This window comes from Rhinoraja longicauda, chromosome 2, assembly GCF_053455715.1.
Source record: "Rhinoraja longicauda isolate Sanriku21f chromosome 2, sRhiLon1.1, whole genome shotgun sequence".
NCBI lineage: Eukaryota > Metazoa > Chordata > Chondrichthyes > Rajiformes > Arhynchobatidae > Rhinoraja > Rhinoraja longicauda.
Genome location: NC_135954.1, coordinates 93,430,521 through 93,446,116, shown reverse-complemented (window position 1 = coordinate 93,446,116; position 15,596 = coordinate 93,430,521). Strand labels below are relative to the sequence as shown.

The following is a 15,596-nucleotide window of genomic DNA, read 5'->3' as shown; positions in this document are numbered from 1 at the left end:
GAAGGGCTTGGGTGTATCCCAGATACAACTGACAAGGTCATTTGATATTTGTTGTTTGCAAACTGCACAGGATAGCAGTTTTTGATTGGAGCAATGCTTGTGAATATCGAATGAAAGCTCCGATAAAAAATAGATGTTCTACAATGGATTTATTATTTTGAGAAACACACTACACCTTTAAAGGCAAAAACCTAAAACAACTCCAGGTGCTGGAAAGGAAACCAAGTGTTGGAGTAGGGTGACGCCCACCGTCCTGAAGGGGGACCCTGACCCACAACGTCACCCACACATGTTACACGGGTGTAGAAAGGAACTGCAGATGCTGGTTTATACCGAAGACAGACACAAAGTGCTGGAGTAACTCAGCGGATCAGGCAGAATCTCTGGAGAAAAAGGGTAGGTGACGTTTCAAGTTGGAACCCTTCCCCAGACTGGAGATGGGTCCCAGGCCGAAATGTCACCCGTCGTTTTTCTGCCTGACCGGCTGAGTTCCTCCAGCATGTAGTTTGTCTCTCCATATTCCTGCACCTGCAGTTTCTTGTGCCTCCTCTGGATTACTAGTCCAGTTCCTTAAACACTATTGCAGTAGTTCAATACTCATCAGAACTATCAAACTCACAGAGAATCCGACCAATCGTTGCTTCTTCCCAGTTTCTTCCCAGCTGTTGTCAGGCAACTGAACCATCCTACTACAAACTAGAGAGCAGTCCTGAACTAATATCTATCTCATTGGGGATCTGTGGACCATCTTTGATCGGACTTTACTGGCTTTATCTTGCACTAAACGTTATTCATGTTATTCCCTTTATCGTGTATCTGTACACTGTGGATGGTCGATTGTAATCATGTATTGTCTTTCCGCTGATTGGTTAGCGCGCAACAAAAGCTTTTCACTGTACCTCGGTGCACGTGACAACAAATTAAACTAAGCTAGGTCAACATGGGTTATTGGGATGAGGGGGTTCAACTGCTAAGCTGATAGAAGGAGCCCCTCTCTTGAAAACTGGCTGAGCTGCAAAAGGTTGGATGGTTTTGTTGATTTGCCAACAGCTGGGCAGCCCATGCCTGGATACAGAGCTCAAAATAAACAAAAGAGCAATTAAAAATAATTACCTTTGTGACTACTAATTCCCAGCAACAGATGCCAAGGGGTGAAGGTTTGTTTTTGGTGGGACATTGACTTTGTGCCTGTGCTTTGTTTCCTGGCTTATCTTTGTGAGAATATATGCCTCAGCATTGGCAACTTAAGACTATAAGGACCCAAACTAGTCAAGTTTAGTTTAATTTAGTTTAATTTATTGTCACGTGTACCAAGGTACAGTGTAAAGCTTTTTGTTGCGTGCTAACCAGTCAGCAGAAAGACTATGGCGCAGCGGTAGAGTTGCTGCCTTACAGCGCTAGAAACCCGGCTAAATTGTCACTAGTTGTGTAGGATAGTTCTGGTGTACAGGGGTTACTGGTGGACCGAAGGACCTTTCTCTGCACTGTATCTCAAGCTGTCTCGAGCAATCGAGCCATCCAAGGAAGGAAGCTATTTCGTCCTCTGATGTCAGTTTACAGAGCAATCCCATTTATCTTTTTATTTCCTTGAAACTGACTCCCTCACATGTATAAATATCCCCCCCCCCCCCAGTCATAGTCATAGAGTGAGAAAACAGGCCTTACGGCCCAACTTGCCCACACCGAACAACATGCCCCATCTACACTAGTCCCACCTGCCTGCATTTGGCCCATATCCCTCTAAACCTGTCCGATCCAAGTACCAGTCCAGTATAAATGTTTCTTAAATTTTGCGATAGTCCCTGCCTCAACTACCTCCTTCGGCAGCTTGTTCCATACACCCACCACCCTTTGTGTAAAAAAGTTACCCTTCAGATTCCCGTTAAATCTTTTTTTAGATGGACAAGGGCTGATTAGGGATGGTCAGTGTGGTTTTGTATGAGGGAGGTCGTGTCTCACAAACCTGATTACTTTAGAGTGGGTTTAAAGGGAGTGTGGGAACTGGGGTCGCAGTGAGTTTAAAGGCAGTGTAGGGAATGGGGTCCCAGTGAGTTTAAAGGCAGTGTAGGGAATGGGGTCCCAGTGGGTTTAAAGGGAGTGTGGGAAATTTAGGTCTCAGTGAGTTTAAAGGGAGTGTGGGAAATGGGGTCTCAGTGAGTTTAAAGGGAGTGTGGGAAATGGGGTCTCAGTGAGTTTAAAGGGAGTGTGGGAAATGGGGTCTCAGTGAGTTTAAAGGGAGTGTGGGAAATGGGGTCTCAGTGAGTTTAAAGGGAGTGTGGGGAATGGGGTCTCAGTGAGTTTAAAGGGAGTGTGGGGAATGGGGTCTTGGTGGGTTTAGTGGGGAATGAGGTCCCAGCGAGTTTAAAGGGAGTGCGGAAACTGGAGGCTGAGTGGGTTTAAAGGGGGTGTGGGGAATGGAGTATCGGTGGGTTTAGTGGGGAATGGGGTCCTGGTAAGTTTAAAGGGAAAGAGAAAGGGAATGTGGATGTGGGAACTGGGGTTCCAGTGGGTTTAAAGGGAATGTGGGAACTGGGGTTCCAGTGGGTTTAAAGGGAATGCAGTGAATTGGGTGGCGGTTAGTTTAAAAGGAATGCGAAAACTGCAGGCGGAGTGGGTTTCAATGGAACGCAGCAAACATCAGTTGATGAGCCAGACGCCGTACCATCACCATCAAGGTGAGGATTTGCATTCTTTTCCCCAGGGCAGCAGAGTCCCAAACAAGAGAGTGTGGGTTTAAGGTGAGAGGGGCAAGATTAAAAGGGACATGAGGGGATATTTTTTCACACAGAGGGTGGTGGGGAGATGGAACGTGCTGCCGGGGGATGTAGTAGAGGTGGGTACAGTTACAACATTTAAAAGACACTTGGACAGGAAAGGTTTGGACGGAAGTGGGCCAGGTGCAGTTATGGGACTAGCTTGGGTATGCAATTTGGTCGGCATTGGCGAGTTGGTTCGAAGGACCCATTTCCATGCTGAATAACTCTACAATCCTCCTATGACTCAATTTCCCTGGACAAACGATTATCAGAGTTTTATCGTATATAAGTGCAAATTATTCGCACTTGCACATTTTTAAATGACTGTTTTTTTGTAATTTTTATGTGTGTTAATAATCACGGCAGCTAACAAGAAACTCCGCTTAAGTAACTAATTTAATATCACCTCAATGATTCCTTGATCAGCCCTGCTTCATCCCATTAACTCTAATATGATGAAAGACTCCTGCAATTATTTTTAATATGTTTACAATTCCATATTCCCTGCACTCACCAAATACAAGAGCTATAAAAATAAGACGATAAACACTTTAAAAATTAATCTTAGATGGGATACAATATGGCTGAGTGCCACGCTCCTGGGTAAATTGTTCTCTTGTCAATCGTACAGCAGCACAGATTGAACCACTCATGATGTGTAGGAAAATAACTGCAGATCCTGGTACAAATCGAAGGTATCACAAGAATGCCTGAAGAAGGTCTCGACCCGAAACGTCACCCATTCCTTCTCTCCTGAGATGCTGCCTGACCCACTGAGTTACTTCAGCATTTTGTGATACCTTCGAACCACTGATGATGTTTGATGACAATTGTCACTACATTCTCTCTGCCTCAGTAATCCCTACCAGCCTGGCATTTATTCCGTGTGCTAATCACAAAGTGGTGCCAGCACGGACTGAAGCCGTTTGGGGTAACGAATGTATGTCCAGGGGCGGCACAGTGGTGCAGCGGTAAAATTGCTGCCTTAGAGCGCCAGAGACCCGGGTTCAATCCTGACTACATGAGCTGTCTGTATGGGAGTTCGCACGTTCTTCCTGTGAACATGTGGGGTTTCCCTGGATGCTCCGGTTTCCTCCAACACTCCAGAGACGTACAAGTTTGTAGGTTAATTGGCTTGGTAATTGGTAAAAATTGTAGAATTTCCCCAGTGTGTTGGATAGTGCTAGTGTGCGGGGATCGCCCGTCGGCATGGACTCGGTGGGCCGAAGGGCCTGTTTCCATGCTGCATATCTAAACTACACTAAACTGGGCAGGCTAAACTAAGGACAAAGTGCTGAAGTAACTCAGAGGGTCAGGCAGCATCCCTGGAGAACATGGATAGGTGAGGTTTCAGGCCAGGACCCTTCATCCGACTGTGACCCACTTTGTCTTGAGATGCTGCCTGAGCCGCTGAGTCACGTTTTGTGTCCTTTTTTTAAATTGTAAACCAGCATCTGCAGTTTCTTATTTTTTACATTTGGGGTTGGCTCAATTGACCTATAAAGGGGTTAATGGAACCACATTACAGCAAAGCCTGTTGTGGCTGGGAAGATTATTTGCATCAAGAGTGTCATTGGAGAGTTGGGCTGGACTGATGAAGCAAGGCAGTAATTAATGCCATCTCCTATGATCGATACACTGTTTAATGCCTGGCCGTTAATTGTGCAGCTGGAAGTTCATAACAGGTTTAGCGATACAACGCAGGAACAGGCCCATCCACCCACCATGCCAACCAGCGATCTACCAGCGATACCAGCACTATCCTGCACATTAGGGACAATTTACAAATTTACAGAAGCCAATTAACCTGCACATCTTTGCAGTGTGGGAGGAAAGCGGAGCACCTGGGGAGAACCCTTGCGGTCACAGGGAGAACGTACAAACTCCGGACACACAGCACCCATAGTCAGGATGAAACCCAGGTGTTTGGCGCTGTAAGGCAGCAATTCTACCGCTGCACCAACATGTTTTCCAGGTCTGCAATTGGGTCTCAGCTCTGGTGAATTGTCCAGTGGATGATGTTGGTTTTGAAGTCACTCCTGCCGTTTTGGCGGCAGAAAGCTTTACCAGCAGGATCACAGCACACTGTGAAGTAGGCTGAATTATGCCAGAAATTAAATTGCACAATTCCTGACACCATCCTTGTAATTGTGTACTCTGTATCTCCCCCTTTGCTCTATCTTAGTTTAATTAAGAGATGCAGCGTGGAAACAGGCCATTCGGCCCATCGAGTTCACAGCAACCATTGAACACCTGCGCACTGGTTTGATGTTATCCCAGATTCGCTTTCTTTCCACCAGGGGCAATTAACAGAAGCAGAAAGGTGAAGAGCGGGACGTTTTTACACAGAGGGTGATGAGGCCTGGAACACACTGCAATGGATGGTGGTGGAGGCAGATATGATAGTGGCATTCAAGAGACTGTTCAACAGGCACGTAGATATACAGGGACTGGAGGCATATGGATCACATGCAGACAGATAACAGTCGGTCTTGGTATTGTTAACGAAAACTTTAAAGCACAGCATAATGATGGAGCAAGGCAATCAAGACTTTATTTAAGAGAGCCAAATACAGCGGTCGCTGGGAGCAATCTCGTGATTGCTCACCGAACAAAGATTAATCTGCTATATTATACACAGAATCTCCCTTTGATGAGTTGTTTACTGTTGCGGGCATTTAAGCTTTTGTCCTTCTTCAGAATGGCCTTATAACAATTATAAATCATGCACCTCAAAAAGACACAGATCAACAAACATAGCTCAATCCCACCTCATTGCAGATAAACAAATGGCCTGTTACCCTTTCGACCTCATTTTATTGTTTTACGATTGCCATTTGTCATTCACAGTATCATGTTCAGCACGGACGTTGTGGGCCAGTGGGCAGAGATGGGGTAGACAGTCAAAACCTTTTTCCCAGGGTGGAAATGGCAAAGACTAGAGCCTAATACTTGAAGGTGAGTGGGGCAAACAGAAAAGTGTTGAGTGCCTGGAACGCACTGGCAGAGACAGAGATCTAGCTGATATAAGATTATAAGATTATTAAGGGGTTGCACACGTTAGAGGCAGGAAACATGTTCCCAATGTTGGGGGAGTCCAGAACCAGGGGCCACAGTTTAAGAATAAGGGGTAGGCCATTTAGAACGGAGATGAGGAAAGACTTTTTCAGTCAGAGAGTTGTAAATCTGTGGAATTCTCTGCCTCAGAAGGCAGTGGAGGCCAAGTCTCTGAATGCATTCAAGAGAGAGCTAGATAGAGCTCTTAAGGATAGCGGAGTCAGGGGGTATGGGGAGAAGGTAGGAACGGGGTACTGATTGAGAATGATCAGCCATGATCACATTGAATGGCGGTGCTGGCTCGAAGGGCCGAATGGCCTACTCCTGCACCTATTGTCTATTGTCTGTTAATCTGGAGTGGGAAACTCTTCAAGACCGTAGGACCAAATTACGCCTGACGACCATCTATAAAGAAACGCACGGGTTTATTCCAAGCAACATCAAGAGTCATCTTCAATCTGCAAATTCATCCAGACACCCAAAGACCAGGCAATCGGGGGTTTTAAATACAACATCATCCCAACAAGTAAAGACTGTTATACACCGATCAGCCAAAACATTATGACCACCTGCCTAATATGCTGTTGGTCCTCCGTGTGCCGCCAAAACAGCGCCGACCCGCCGAAGCAAGGACTCTACAAGACCCCTGAAGGTGTCCTGTGGTATCTGGCACCAAAACATTAGCAGCAGATCCTTCAAGTCCTGTACATTGCGAGGTGGAGCCGCCATGGATCGTACTTGTCCATCCAGGACATCCCACAGATGCTCAATCGGATTGAGATCTGGAGAATTTGGAGGCCAGGGCAACACCGTGAACACTTCATCATGTTCCTCAAACCATTCCCGAACAATGTGTGCAGTGTGGGAGGGCGCATTATCCTGCTGAAAGAGGCCACTGCCATCAGGAAATATCATTGCCATGAAGGGGTGTATCTGGTCTGCAACGATGTTTACATATGTGACACGTGTCAAATTGATGTCCACATGAATGGCCGGACCCAGGGTTTCCCAGCAGAACATTTCCCAGAGCATCACACTCCCTCCACCGGCTTGTCGTCTTCCCACAGTCGGTTTGGACCAGACGGGATAGCCTTCATTGCCCTCGCACATCGATGAGCATTGGGCGCCCAACACCCTGTCACCGGTTTGTGGTTTGTCCCTCCTCGGACCACTATCGGTTGGTACTCACCACTGCTGACCGGGAGCACCCCACAAGCCTTGCCGTTTCAGAGATGCTCCGACCCAGTCGTCTGGCCATAACAATTTAGCCCTTGTCAAAGTCGCTCAGGTCTTTACTCCTGCCCATTTCTCCTGCATCAACTTCAAGAACTGACTGTTCACTTGCTGCCTAATATATCCCACCCCTTGACAGGTGCCATTGTAACAAGATAATCAATGTTATTCACTTCGCCTGTCAGTGGTCATAATGTTTTGGCTGGTCGGTGTGGGTATTCACTGTACCCAAAGACAATTTGCGAAAGGTATCATCTCCACCAAGACATTCGCACTGCACCCGACGTTAAGGCCTTCAAGGCCAAGTTGGAAACGATCGATATTAAGACGTTGCCCTTTAAGGCAATCTTTAATATTTAATTGTGACTTGGCACATGACCCTCCTAACGTGTGCAACAACCTGTGATGGTGTTTATATGTCCAGACCCAGATACGAGAGTGCTGTTTCGTAGGCACGAGGGTGCCAGGAAATGGAGTGACATTGAACATGTTCAGGCAAAGGAGATGAGTGTATCTTGGCATCATGATCGGCACGGACATTGTGGGCCAGTTCCTGTGCTGTGCTCTTCGCTGGTCTCATGAAACATACCATGGAATGTCCCGGGGAGTGTGTGTCCCCCTGTATATCACCACTTGCTGCATTGAGGAATTCTCCTCAAGCCTGACTGCTTTTTTGTTTAGAGATACTGCTGACAAGCGATCACCCTGCGTATTATTCTATCCTAGATCAATCAACCTACAAACCAGCATGTCCCTGGGTGGTCGCTGGTCGGTGCGGACACGATATCTTTACTTTAGACTTTAGAGATACAACGTGGAAACAGGCCCTTCAGCCCCCTGAGTCCGCACTGACCAGCGATAACACCATACACTAGCACCATCCTGTGCACTTGGGACAATTTACAATTAACAGAAGATAATTAACCTACAACCTGTGGTATAAGAAAATAACTGCAAGATGCTGGTACAAATCGAAGGTATTTATTCACAAAATGCTGGAGTAACTCAGCAGGTCAGGCAGCATCTCGGGAGAGAAGGAATGGGTGACGTTTCGGGTCGAGACCCTTCTTCAGACTTCTTCAGACTGAAGAAGGGTCTCGACCCGAAACGTCACCCATTCCTTCTCTCCCGAGATGCTGCCTGACCTGCTGAGTTACTCCAGCATTTTGTGAATAACCTACAACCTGTACGTCTTTGGAGGAAACCGGAGCACCCGGAGAAATTCCAGAAGTAGGTGGGGGGAACGTACAGGAAACTCTCTACAGGCAGCACCCATAGCCGGGATCGAACCCGGGTCTCTGGCGCTGTAAAGCAGCAACTCTACCGCTGCTCCACCGTGCCATGTTCTAGCCCCACTCAGCACCCCCCGTGCAGGCAGTACTGCGGTGTATTGAATGGTCTCCCCGTTCCTCCACTGTGTTCCCTGGGATACCGAGGGTCCGGGGAAACTCCTCACCCTGTCGCCTGTGAAGTGAATCTGAATCCAAGACTTTCATTCAAGTGGGGACCACTTCACAGAACAACAAGTCCCACAGTCACTCACTCACTCACTCACCAGCTGGCACCGAGGGTCCTGCCGTAAATCACCAGAAACAACATTAATTCCAGCACTTGTGTTTAGTAGATTTTTTTCCCCCCAAACAGCTGCTGCAGCATTTAGGGAATTCACGGCAGATTCCGGAAAACAAAGACTGTTCCAATAACTCCACATTAAAGTGGACAGAACATTAAATCCTATGAAGACATAAGGAACACGAAGGGCCGACATTATGTTTCAGCATTGCACTGAGATCTTGGCAGTTCTGATCATGGACTCAGATCCACATTCCTGCCGGTATTCCCTAAACACTGAGCCTCCCGTTGTCCAAAATCTCGCCCCCGAGTCTGTTCAAGGATTCATCTTCCACATCTGACATTTAGTTTAGTTTGGAGATGCAGCGTGGAAACAGGCCCTTCAGTCCACCGTCCGCACATTAACACTATCTGACACACACAAGGGACAATTTACACTTATACCAAGCCAATTAACCTACAAACCTGTACGTCTTTGGAGTGTGGGAGGAAACCAAAGATCTCCAAAGGGCGGCACGGTGGCGCAGCGGTAGAGTTGCTGCCTTACAGCGAATGCAGCGCCGGAGACTCAGGTTCGATCCTGACTACGGGCGCCGTCTGTACGGAGTTTGTACGTTCTCCCCGTGACCTGCGTGGGTTTTCTCTGAGATCTTCGGTTTCCTCCCACACTCCAAAGACGTACAGGTTTGTAGGTTAATTGGCTGGGCAAATGTAAAAATTGTCCCTAGTGGGTGTAGGATAGTGTTAGTGTGCGGGGATCGCTGGGCGGCGCGGACCCGGTGGGCCGAAGGGCCTGTATCTGCGCTGTATCTCTAAATCTAAATCTAAATCTAAAATCTCGGAGAAAACCCAGGCGGTCACGGGGAGAACGTACAAACTCCGCACAGACAGCACCCGTAGCCGGGATGGAACCCGGGTCTCTGGCGCTGTAAAGCAGCAACTCTACCTCTGCGTCACCGTACTGCCGGTGGTGGAGAATATCAAAGATCTGCCATTTTCTGTGAGTGGGGGAAGGGGGAATAGAAGTTCAGGGCGCGGCGGTAGAGTTGCTGCCTTCCAGCGCCAGAGACCAGGTTCGATCCCGACTACGGGCGCTGTCTGTACGGAGTTTGTACGTTCCCCCATGACCGCGTGGGTGTACGGAGTTTGTACGTTCTCCCGTGACCGCGTGGGTGTATGGCGTTTGTACGTGGGTTTTCTCCGGGTGCTACAGTTTTCTCCCACACTCCAGATATGCAGGTTTGCAGGTTTGTCGCGTACGGGGATCGCTGGTCGGTGGGAACTCGGTGGGCCTGTTTCCGCTCTGTATCTCTAAAAAGACCTAAAGAAAAGCTATAGAAGCTAATACAATTGCGGCTTTTAAAAGACCCATAGATTTATGGATAGGCAAGGCTTATGAGGGCTTTGGGCCAAATGCAGGCAAATGGGACTATCCTAGAATGCCAACTTGGCCAGCATGGACAGGATGGGCCAAAGGGCCTGGTTCCTTGCTACACAGGACTATGACTATAACAGGAAGGGGGACCTATGAGCAAGGAGGGATAATTGGGACAGTGGTGGCCACTCAAATTGGGAAGGAGAACAAGTAAGAAATGGAACAATTGGACATGGAAGAGATTGGGATGGAGGTTGGGTTGCCAATGGTCCCGTATTAGCCAGGACATCCCGTATTTTGGGCTAAATTGGTTTGTCCCGTACGAGACCGCCCTTGTCCCATATTAGGCCCGGGGGCGCTGTAGGCCCGGACAGTGTAGGTCCGGACAATGTAGGTCCAGACAGTGGAGGTCAGGACGCTATAGATCCTGTCGTTGTAGGTCCAGACGCTATAGATCCGGACGCTGTAGGTCCGGACAGTGTAGGTCCTGAGGCCCGGGCAGCGCCTAATGGTGGTTGTGTAGCAACCCGCATCCCGGCCCGGATGGCCACCAATGGTGGAGCGGGAGCATGTGGCCGCTGGCTGGGTGAGGTCACGTGGGGCGCAGGGCAGTGACATCACCTTGTCCCTTATTTGGGAATGTGCCAGTCAGCTGGACATTGCCGCACCATCACCATCTGTTGTTCGTACAACACCTTTGACCACAAGTCCATCGGGCAGTGGTCAGCACAGAACGTCCTGCAGGCACTGCTGGGAAATGACTCCATGGATCCTGTGGCATGGTTCCCAGAGCAGACTGCCCAGCTTGTCTGGCAAAACGCCTCATCGCCAGAACACGAACAAGTGCCAAGACCTGGCTTGGCTGGCAGTGAGGGGATTTTGTACACCTCTGTAAGATCACCGTTCAGCTTCCTGTGCTCCAAAGAATGAAGTTCTATTTTGCCCAACCCTTCAATGTAGCTACGGTCCTCGAGTCCTGGCAACATCCTTGTAAAATCTTCTTTAGTTTAGTTTAGAGATACAGGTCAGTAACAGGCCCTTCGGCCCGCCGAGTCTGCGATGACCAGCAATCCCATCACACTAACACTATCCTACACACACACGGGACAATTTACAATTATACCAATTTGTATAAGTTTGGAGTGTGGGAGGAAACCGGAGCTCCTGGAAAAAACCCATGCAGGTAACAGGGAGAACGTACAAACTCCATACAGACAGCACCCATAGTCAGGATTGCACCCGGGTCTCTGGTGCTATAAGGCAGCAACCCTACCACTGTGCCACCATACTGCTCCAGCTCTTTTTCCAGCTTAATGACATCCTTCCTACTGCAGGGTGATCAGAACTGAACATTACAGAGATTGACAGATTCGTGATTAGCAAGGGTGTCAGGGGTTATGGGGAGAAAGGGTTTGGAGGGAAAGATGGATCAACATTGATTGAACAGTGGACTAAACTAAATGGGCTGAATGGCCTAATCTAGCTCCTATAACTTATGAACTATTATGTCATTGTGTAATTGTGTGTTATTGCATTTATGGCCCTGTTAAGCTGCAGCAAGAAAGAATCCAACTGTTCATATTGTTGGCACATATGACAATGAAACTTTCTTAATTCTTGACACTTGATCCCATCAAAATACGAGGAAAATATATCCAGAAAACAATCAAAACAAATCGAGGTGGCTTTGCACAGAAATGATGCTTTGTTACAGCTTTTACAAGGTGCATCGTTGAGGTTCAAGCTTGGACAGAGATTTTGCACTTCAGTACAAAAGGTTGGATTTTCTACGGTACGTTGTTCTTTGAACAACAATGAGGAATGGATCGACATCCAAAAGCTCCATGCTGCAGTTAGATCAATAAGAAGCTTATCTTGAGATGAGGGAAGATGCTATCCCAGCCATCTGACAGATTCCGATCTTCCCCACCTTCTCTTGACACACAAGGATTAAAAACTGGAACTTAGCACCGGCTAAGGTACTTTGCAACTACTATTGCAATGTTTCAGAAACATTTAGATAGACACGTGGATAGGAGAGGTTTAGAGGGATATGGGCCAAATGCAGGCAGGCGGGACTAGTGTATTTTGGTCAGTGTAAGCAAGTTGGGCCGAAGGGCCTGCTTCCACACTGTAGGACTCTATGATTCTATAAGTTGTTTCCTGATTTGTCTCCTCATCTTCCCTCCCATTTTATTCTGCTGCACCTCATCGCTTGGTAGTTGTCATTTGGCATATGCTCTGTGACAGGAAGGAGACCATGGTCACTGCCTGTGCCTCATTTAAAAAATTTTTTTTAAATTAAAATAGTTGAAAACATTAGCGACGCAGTGGTGCTGGTTTCCAACGGGCACGGTGACGGGTGCACCACACATCTCTGTCCTCCATACAGCTGGCAAGCTCCTCTTTTGTCTCTACGTATACGTCTTCCATCAACGTCTTCAGCTTCGTCTTGTTTGGTCATCCCGGGTTCCGTCTTCCATGGGTGGGTTCCCACAGCACAACCTTGTTTGCTGGTATTTCTGGATGGCGGTGCCTAATTGCCCTTCTTAAACTGGTGGTGAAGACACTCCCACAGTGATTATGGGCAGGGATCATGGGTAAGGCCCAGGAGCTGGGCACTGGCGACATATCCACCTCATGTTCATCAAAACACTTGACACCTCCTCCTGCTTTGAGGGCATTTGGTATGTCCATGGATGCTCTTCAACTTCTACAGTTGTATGGTTTGAGAACATAATGGTTGGTAGACTTTAGACTTTAGAGATACAGCACGGAAACAGGACCTTCGGCCCACCGAGTCCGCACCGACCAGCGATCACCCTGTACACTAGCACTACCCTACACACTAGGGACAATTTACAATTTTACCAAAGCTGACTAACCTACAAATCTCTACGTCTTTGGAGTGTGGGAGGAAACCGGAGCACCCGGAGAAAACCCACGTGGTCACACGGGGAACGTACAAACTCCATATAGACAGCACCTGTAGTCGGGGTTGAACCCAGGTCTCTGGTGCTGTAAGGCAGCAACTCTACCATTGTGCCACTGTGCCGTCCACTGCTCTCTTTCTCCTTTGCCTGTCCCTGAAGATTTTGTTCCGCTCCAGTTTATGGGTTTGGAGCCGGGTGAAATGAGAGCATGGCCTGGGCGATGTGGGACTTTGATGATATTTGCTGCCTTTTTGAGGCAGTACCTCATATAGATCTTTTCGATGAGTGGGGAGATCAGTGGCCATGATGGACCAGCCAGTGTTCACCACTACCTGTAATCTCCTTTGTTCCTGGATGTTCTAGTTGCTGAACCTGCTGAGTGGTAATGGAACCACAATTTTGTTGGTCTCCACTGCCTCTGTTTTCCTCTGGCATGCAGTAAGCCCCTGGTCCCAGGGCCTTACACCATGTGGTTTGATTTGGCATCTTGGACAATGGGCATCTGCACTTTCAGGTTTGACTTGGACAAGGGTGTTGAGGGTGAAATGCTGGTGATGTGCACTCTTCCCTCAGAACATACTGTGGTGCACTGGCCATACCATGATTAGCATCCACATTCTCGGCCAAGAGTGGTCCCCAAGCCTTGCTGAGTGAGATGCCAGAACAAAAGAAAAAGAGACCTTCTAGCTTGCTCTGCCATTTGGCCTCTTCTCCCTTCACCCATCAAGTACCAGGAACAGAAGTGTGAAAACGCACACCTCCAGATACAGGGACAGTTTCTTCCCAGCTATTACCAGGGAACTGAACTGTCCTCTCACCAGCTAGAAAACAGTCCTGACCTCCCATCTACCTCATTGGAGATCTTCGAACTATCTTTAATCCAACTTTATCGGACTTTATCATGCACTAAAGTTGTACCCTTTATCCTTTAGTTAGTTTAACTTAGTTTAGTGTAGTTTAGTTTATAGTCACGTGTACCGAGGTACTGTGAAAACTTTTGTTGTGCGCTATCCAGTCAGCGGAAAGACTATACATGATTACAATGGAGCCATCCATAGAGTACAGATACTGCGCACTGTGGATGACTTGATTGTAATCATGTCTAGTCTTCTTTAACAGGATAGCATGCAATCAAAAGCTTTTCACTGTACCTTGGTACACGTGACAATAATAAACTAAACTAAACTTAAATAAACCCAAACTAACTCATCCAATACCATCTTTTCCACTCTCTTCCTATACGTCTTGGCTTATTGTAGTTCCATTGCTGTCAAGTTATTCTGTAGACCCCACTCTACAATGAATGCAGCTGCGATTGAAGCATCGGGAGTGGATAGGCGAGGAGATCGAGAAAGGATTCAGGAAGGAGGCACAAGGAACTGCAGATGCTGGAATCTTGAACAAAACACTAAGTGCTAGAGGAACAGGCAGCGTCTGTGGAGGGAATGGCCAGGGTAGTTAGTTAGCTCATTGTCACGTGTACCGAGCGAGGTACAGTGAAAAGCTTTATGTTGCATACTAACCAGTCAGCGGAAAGACTATACATGATTACAATCGAGCAGTCCACCGTGTACAGATGCATGATAAAGGGAATAGTGTTAAGTGCGCGTCCAGTAATGTCCGATTAATGGTAGCCTGAAGGTCTCCAGAGAGGTAGATAGTAGCTCAGGCCCATTCTCTAGTTGAAGATGGGATGGTTCAGTTGCCTGATAACAGCTGGGAAGAAATTGTCCCTGAATCTGGAGGTGTGTTTTTACACTTCTGTACCTCTTGCCTGGTGGGAGAGGAGAGAAGAGAGTCACTTGATGGGTGAGGGGTGAGGCTGGTCCTTGATTATGCTGGTGGCTTTGCCCAGGCAGCATGAAGTAGAGATGGAGTCAGTGGAAGGGAGGCTGGTTTGTGTGATGGTCTGGGCTGCGTCCACAGATCTCTGCAACAAAAGGCTGTGGGCTGTAATGCACACAGATGGGATTAGTGTAGATAGGCATCACATGTATGAGTTGGGCTGAAGGGTGCGTTTGTACGCTCTGCAGCTCGAAGGCTGACGGACTCTTTGACTCGGGTCTGAAGAAGGATCTCGGCCTGAAAAGTCACCTATTCCTTTTCTCCAGAGATGCTGCCTGTCCCGCTGAGATACTCCAGCATTTCATGTCTGTCTTCGAACTCTTTTACTAACCTGGCATTGTTAATTCCAAGGATCCACGAATCTCTGTTCTATTGTGAAGCTGAACAACGTTCGAATGTGTTTTCACTCAGCACACAGCACAGTCTCGGAAGTTATTAGAGGTGATTTCTCAGTCTTTTTTCCCCATGTTGAAATATGACAATTCTCAAAGAACCTTTGTATCCCAGAGGCCATTGGGGTAAACAATAAATTCTATAGGGATTTGACAACATGCAATAAGATTTAAAGGTCATTTGTTGAGCTTTTCTTCCCCATTTTGCAGGCGTCTTCAGTAATATTTTGAAGCTGCTCTTTTTCAGAAATCATTACAATAGGACAGAATCAATTATAAGATCTTTCTACCCCATTTTCTATTGTATATTGATAACTTTAATACCCCATTTTCTATTGTATATTGATAACCTTAAATCAAATGCATTCTCTCTTATGGCTTGGATTAATGGATCAAATTAACCTTCTGGGTCCCGGTTTAAAATTAACTCCAT

General features: G+C 47.3%; 1 protein-coding gene across 1 annotated transcript in view; it reads left to right on the top strand.

Moving 5' to 3' along the window:
- xylb (xylulokinase homolog (H. influenzae)) overlaps nt 1–15,596 on the top strand; it is a 219,325-nt gene that overhangs the window by 159,089 nt on the left and 44,640 nt on the right. The gene's annotated exons all lie outside the window — the stretch shown is intronic.